This window comes from Silene latifolia, chromosome Y (assembly GCF_048544455.1).
Source record: "Silene latifolia isolate original U9 population chromosome Y, ASM4854445v1, whole genome shotgun sequence".
NCBI classification, from domain to species: domain Eukaryota; kingdom Viridiplantae; phylum Streptophyta; class Magnoliopsida; order Caryophyllales; family Caryophyllaceae; genus Silene; species Silene latifolia.
The window spans coordinates 160,485,383-160,492,290 of record NC_133538.1 but is presented as its reverse complement, the minus strand read 5'-3'; the positions used below and the strand labels follow the sequence as shown (position 1 = coordinate 160,492,290).

General features: G+C 35.6%; 1 long non-coding RNA gene across 3 annotated transcripts; it reads right to left on the bottom strand.

Annotated features, from left to right (window-relative positions):
• Positions 1–2,765: 2,765 nt before the first annotated feature.
• Positions 2,766–6,309, bottom strand: LOC141634382 (uncharacterized). 3 transcript variants are annotated; one of them, XR_012539111.1, is made up of 3 exons: positions 5,926–6,309; positions 3,660–3,815; positions 2,766–2,998 (listed from the first exon to the last, which is right to left on the bottom strand). It is a non-coding gene; the product is annotated as an uncharacterized LOC141634382 (long non-coding RNA). The 3 variants fall into 3 exon arrangements; XR_012539109.1 differs by having other exon boundaries at positions 3,660–3,824; positions 5,926–6,308; XR_012539110.1 differs by having other exon boundaries at positions 3,660–3,754; positions 5,926–6,300.
• Positions 6,310–6,908: the final 599 nt, after the last annotated feature.

Below are 6,908 nucleotides of genomic sequence, written 5' to 3'. Positions count from 1 at the left end.
CGGATTCTCTCATAATCGTTCAATCCATCAGCTTTTTCCATTTCAATCCTGTAAATAAAAGAAACTAGGGAACAATATATATCACAAATATACAAGAAGGAATGAAATTTATCAAGATAAAATTTTATAACTAATCAAATATATAAATTAGTCTTAAAAATGAATCCTACAACATGAACACATCAAAGTTTTAGAATAACACAACTAAAATAAGAGTAAAATATTTCAAACAAAGAAAAATCAAATATAAGTTAACACGAAATCAAAATAATACTACGCATCATTCATCTCTATTGTGTTCTTCATCTGCTTCCATCCAATCCCATAATGTATCATCACGATCAGAGATATCATCATCATAAAAGTTATTAGTGTGTGTCAACACCGTATTTGCATCAGCAAAGGCAGGGTCAATGTCTTTCCTAGACAATACGATATCATCATCGACGGTTACAGGCACTGAATGCATAGATTCATTCTGTTCACTCAAATGTGATACAGGTCCAGCATTTTCACTGTCAAAATCATAGACATCTCTTGGAACTCTAGTCATTATATAATGAAGCCCATCTATAATAGGATCTGCCACATAAAATACCTGATTCACTTGGGATGGCATGACAAAAAGATCATCGACCGAACAAAATTTGTTCACATTTACACAGATCATGCCATATTCATCTTTCTCGACATGGTACCACTCACAGCGAAACTAAACCACACTAAATTGTGACCAATAATTGAGCTCAATTATTTCTATAATCTCACCGTAATAGGTTACCTCGCCATCAATAGGATTTTGGTCTTTAGAACTAGAAAAACTAGAAGTTAAAGCTGATAGAGTTACACCACTATTTTCTGTCTTGCAACGAGCATCCCGAGTTTTAGTGTAAAACTCATAACCATTGGCGTAATATCCTTTATACCGCTTGGTTGTAAGACTAGGCCCTTTTGCGAGCCAAAATATTTTTTCAGGCACAACTTCATTAACTGCTTTTTCTTTCAACCAGTTGGCAAGTCATGGCTATGGTTTTGAGCACGTTTCCATCTGCTTTTCTTTCGCTCAGAGTTCACAAAGTTTCGTGTTCTCTGGGGAACAATTATAAACACAACATTAACGGTTAAAAAAACATGTTTTTTCAATTTTTTATTTAATTCACTAACAACATTGATAAAAGTTACTTACTTTATATATTGATCCACCTCATTACTGTCTGTATTAAAAAGGGCATAACGATGTGCTTGTTCACAGACCTTTGGATTTAATGTAAACAACTTTCCAACTCTCTGCCTTTTCCCTCCCAAAGGATGACCAACATTAGAAAAGAAAGCTGTGTCTAAATCTTTAACATCATTAGCTGAAAAATCACTACTGCCTTTTGTCCCCACTCCTTCATTCATGTATCGAGAGCAGAAGTTCATACATTCCTCAATTAAATACCCTACTGCAATAGATCCTTCAGGACGACCTTTATTTCGTACATAAGATTTCAACTTGCATAAATATCTTTCAATGAAAAACATCCCTCTTCCATGCACAGGACCCCCAAGCCTAATTTCCTCCACTAAATGAATTGGCATATACACCATTATGTTAAAGAAGTTTGGCAGAAATTTTTTTTCAAGCTCACACAATATTTCAACAATTTCAGTTTGCAGTAGTCAAGGTCTTTAGGTGTAAAAACCTTACTATACAATTTTCGAAAGAAATTGCCCAGTCTAATCAAAGGAATGGACACATGTTTTGGAAGGGTTCTCTGCACAGCAACTTGTAATAAATTGTGCAGGATGATATGAGCATCGTGGCTCTTATATCCGGACACTTTGTTTTGCACGCAGTTTACACACCGTGAAATATTAGATGCAAAACCATAAGACAATTTCGCTGATTTCAATGCACGACAGAAAATATCTTTTTCTTTTGGAGACATAGAGTAACAAGCTTTTTGGAAAATAACCTTCTTTTTATCATGTGAAAGTTGAGGATGCAAGTCTTCTTTAATTCCCATATCTAAAATGTCAAAGCGAGCATTTGCATGATCTTTACTCTTTTCAACAATATCAAGTAAAGTTCCTAGCACATTGTCAAATACATTTTTTTCAATATGCATTACATCAAGATTATGTCGACACACATTATGTCTCCAGTATGGCAAATCAAAAAATATGGACTTTTTCTTCCAAGGGAAATCATTGTTTTTTGGTTTCTTTTGTTTTTTTCCGAAAGAGTTCACAAAACCCACTACAAGAAAAACTGTTTTGGGCGTCAAAACATTTCGTCGCCCAAAGTGCTGTTTTCGTCGCCCATACGCTTGTGCAACGAAAATTATTTCGTCGTGGCTTCGTCGCCCAAGGCTCGACGCCCTTTCCCACATGTGCAACGACAATGGATTTCATTGCCCATTGTAAACTTTGTGCAACGACTTAGTATTGTCGCTCAATATATATTTTGTGCAACGAACTATGCTTGTTGCCAATGAGGCCACTATTGGCGTCGAATTATTTTGTCGCCCTTAATCATTTTTCTGCAACAAAATGATAAATCGTTGTTGAAAGAGAGAATAATGCGCATCAACATTTTCGTCACCCATGTATTGTTGGCTTTGGCAGCAATAATTATTTTCATTCCTACCTCTCCGATTTTAATCACATAAAAAATGCAGTACACAATTTCTATCCACGACTCTTAATCGTTCACGTTTTCTTTCGAGCACTAGTAATTAAATTCATTTTGGTAAAAAGGAAGAGTTTCTTGGATAGAAATCTTGGATAGAAATATAACATTAATAAATATAAGCGTCATATATACAAATATGATCCACTTAAAGAAAAAAACTGATGTGTTAAAAATGAACCCTCGAGAAGTTCCATAAATTTACATTGATACAATAGTCTTCAACAAAATAGGATCTCGATGCTTGGGTACTGGGTAGTAAGCAAAAAAAGAAGCTCCAAATATGTCGATGCAGCCTCCAAATCACATTTGTCTAAACAACATCTGAAAGAAAACATAATTAGACATATTTCAATTTTTTCCACGGCATTATCTAAATCTAATTAATTTGGGAAAAACGCGAATCTTGTCTGGTTCCAGTAATACTAGTGATCTCACCAACTACATAATCAACATAGTCAGTATATACTACTCGGAAATTTATAAGATTGATAAATGCCTTATACACCATACAATAGGTCTTGGTATAGACGGGTGGGGCGAATAGTCGGGTAAAGACCTCTAATAAAATGGGTAGGGGGACAAGGTGGGGCGCCCCCATGTGCTTCCCACTTTATGGCAAATGGGTTATTTGTGAGGGGAAATGGTATCCGTCTATACGTATAAACGGATGGGGCGAATAGACGGATAAAGACCTCTAATAAAATGGGTAGGGAGGACAAGGTGGGGCGCCCCCATGTGCTTCCCACTCTATGGCAAATGGGTTATTTGTGAGGGGAAATGATATCCGTCTATATGTATAGACAGATAGTGCCCGTCTATAATGAGAATTTGTGTACACCATATTGTAAAACGTAATTACAAATATTTCATCATCTACAAAGAGGAATTAATTACACACAACAGGCCTAATCATGATTCTCGATTCTCGACAACTATACAAAACATCATTGTATACCTATCTACAGAGAGGATAAATATGTACCTCTAATGTGAAGGCGTTGTGAATTATTGAAAGAGCGAGACAGCCGATCTCAAACGTATTGAAAATAAGATCCATTTGTATACCCATTGTCCAAGCTACTAGCACACATGCAATGAGAAAAGGGACATACTCCAAAATCAAGATCCATTTGTATACCTGACACGCCTAAAACGTCGCTATTTAAGACGTCAAATTAACAATTTATATACCAAAATACGTACTAATTAATACTAATTCTAAACTAGTAAAATAGCAAGCAAAGGGATCGAACCCAAGAGAAGGGGGGTTTTGCAATGGTGAATTTAAAAGAGCAACTAGAACAATTGTGACAAATTAACAACAAGTATGTAAAAAGGGGGGGTTTTGGTATGTTTTCAAAAGTAACAAAAACAAAGCACAATTCAAACAAGAGTAAGCAACAAGTAATTGAACAAGCAAGTTTTGAGATGGAAATTTATCAAATTTGAGAGAGACTTAATCCGACTCAATAAAGTGAGACACTTTAGTTAATAAAACCACAAAATCAATCCTTTAATTATATATTATCACCCTATTGTGAAGATAAATCTTTTAAATCTCCTTAATAATGGTCAAATGACAAGGAAATCACACTTAATCAAATAACCCAACTTATCAATTCTACCAAGTAGAAATCACATACATTGGTCAAATTAACAAGAAGATATGAGCACAAGAGATTCAATAGGGGTAATTAGACACAATGAAATCACGATTAATGCCAAATTACAAGTTAATCCTTTACTTGCTAATTAAGCCAAGAAGAAATCACATTCATTAGCATAATAACAAGGTGTTCCAAAGATGAGATTACAAGGAAATCACACTTAATAATCCAACAACAATAAATTAAGGAACTTGATTAATTAAGCAACAAGGAAATCACACTTAATTACTCAATATAAACAAGGATTCCAAAATTTAAACAATAAACACAAAGGATTAACAATGATAATGAAAATGAAGGAAAAATTAAAGAGTCTACAACCAAAGATTACACCTTTGAGCCGGATTAAGAGAGGGAGATTAGTTCTCCATGCTAGATCTAAACCCAATAACAAAGATGAATAATTCCCCAAAATTACAACTTGATTAATTAAAGTAGCATAAGACCATGCCCAAGCAAGGTCATCAACTGGGTCGTGACCTTGTTGGGTCATGCTAATGACGGTAATTAAGGAGTATTAAGGTGGTAATTTGGTGACCTTGAATAACTCAGGGTCAATTGGTGACCTTGAGTTGAGTTGGTGACCTTGTTGGTGACCCGGTAGGTGGCGCTCTCCCATTGGCTGGAAACAAAAAAAAAAAGTACAACCGTCAAAACAAAGGGAAGGTGACCTTTGGCTGAGTATGGTGACCCGGTAGGTGGCAGTCTCTCATTGGTTGGAAAGTGGAAAATAATTGGGTTGCTGACCTAGGTCGTGACTTTCTGCTTGGGAGGATAAAAGTGGGTCGAGATAATTAAGGTGTGGTTAAGAGGAAAAATATTGGTGACCTGATTATCTCGACCTTCTGCTTGGGGATGGTCTAAGATGGTATGAGAGATGTGTGAAAACCTAATGTAATCACCTCTTTATAGCCTAAACCTAATTGGGAGTAATGGGCCTCAAATAACAAAGCTAATGCAGCTTGGCGAAAACAGAACAGCAAGAAAATAGCACCATGCGAGTTTTGGGACTGAGAAAACCGCACCGTGCGGTTTTTGGCCTGGACAGCACTTTTTCGAAAGGTCATATCTCCCTCGTTACTTGGCCAAATGAGGCGTGTGACTTATCGTTGAAAAGCTAAAAACATAAGCTTTCACTTCCACTTGGCCTTGCATCGATACGAGCTCTAGAACTCAAGATATACCCATTTGAAGTCGATCCATATGCAAACAACACTTCAAATCTTCAATTGCTTCATCCTTTCACTTGTTCATGTCTTACCTAGTCTTCCTTCTTGCTTGTAGATATTTTGTACCATGGTAGACTTCAAGACATGCCTTTGCTTCCGATCATTGCTCAAAACTCCATTACTAACCCGGCATTAAGAATATTGTAAATGTGACGTAAATCATGTGAAATTACGTCCCAATGCCACTTTATTATGTATAAAATAAGCTAAATAGATAGTAGAAATACGAGCCTATCAATATCCTTGGAATTTTCTATAGGACATCATACCTTTGCATTTAACCAGACAGTAACAAGAGTTATCAACCGATAGTAAAAAAATGGCAGGTTAAAACTATAAAACTAATTCATACCGTTGGGGAAGACGACTTCGAACGTTACTGAGCTTTAAATTAATGGCCCCAAATGTTGAACGCTGAAATACAAGAGCACCAAGGGTTGATTGTGCATGAGAAATAACTGAATCCATCTGCATTAACAACGGCCACAAAATCAAGGTGAGCAAGCAAACAGAAAATATAGGCTTGAGATGTAATCTCAATGTCGTATCAGCCTTTGTAAATTGAGAAGCAATATTTCTCACAAGTTACATCTAGCAACACAAGCAAATCATTTCTCACAATTTACCCACTAATACTGTTTGGTGGGCTCTTTCAAGAATACAAGTCACATATCCAGTTGGCTGGCAAGTTCAGCATTAAGGCTATATTGAGAGAGACCACACATATGGAAACTAACAAAGACAAATTAGTAAAAAAAACTTGGTCCCCGGTTTTCATGTGTGGTATAAAGGTTTAACTAATACTCCCTCCGTCCCGGTCAATTGTTATCCTTTTGTTTTGACACAAAAACCAAGGAATGGGGAAAAGGCCAATAACTAAATGACAAGTGGAACAAATTGAATGAGAATGATCAAATTACTCATCAAGTTCATTCTTAAAATAGAAAAGACAACAAATGACTGAGACACCCTAAAATGAAAAAGGACAACAAATGACCGGGACAGAGGGAGTATCAAATTCGTAACAAATTCCAATATCCAGTTGCTCTTTACATCACATGCTTATGAAAACAGAGGAATACCTTCTTATGAGAAAACATAAACTGCAATAATACAAAATTTACAATATGATCAATCTCATTAATGAAGTATAACGAAGTTGAAAGGTGAAACTCCTTAACCTGGAACGACCTAAACAACATAATACACCAAATTTCGATGATAATTCAAAAAAAAAAAAAAACCAAATTTCAGTAAAAAAATTGATAACTAAAAAAAAATCATGAACTTTTATGTAAGAATATCATCTATCAAACACCTAATTAATAGTAAATA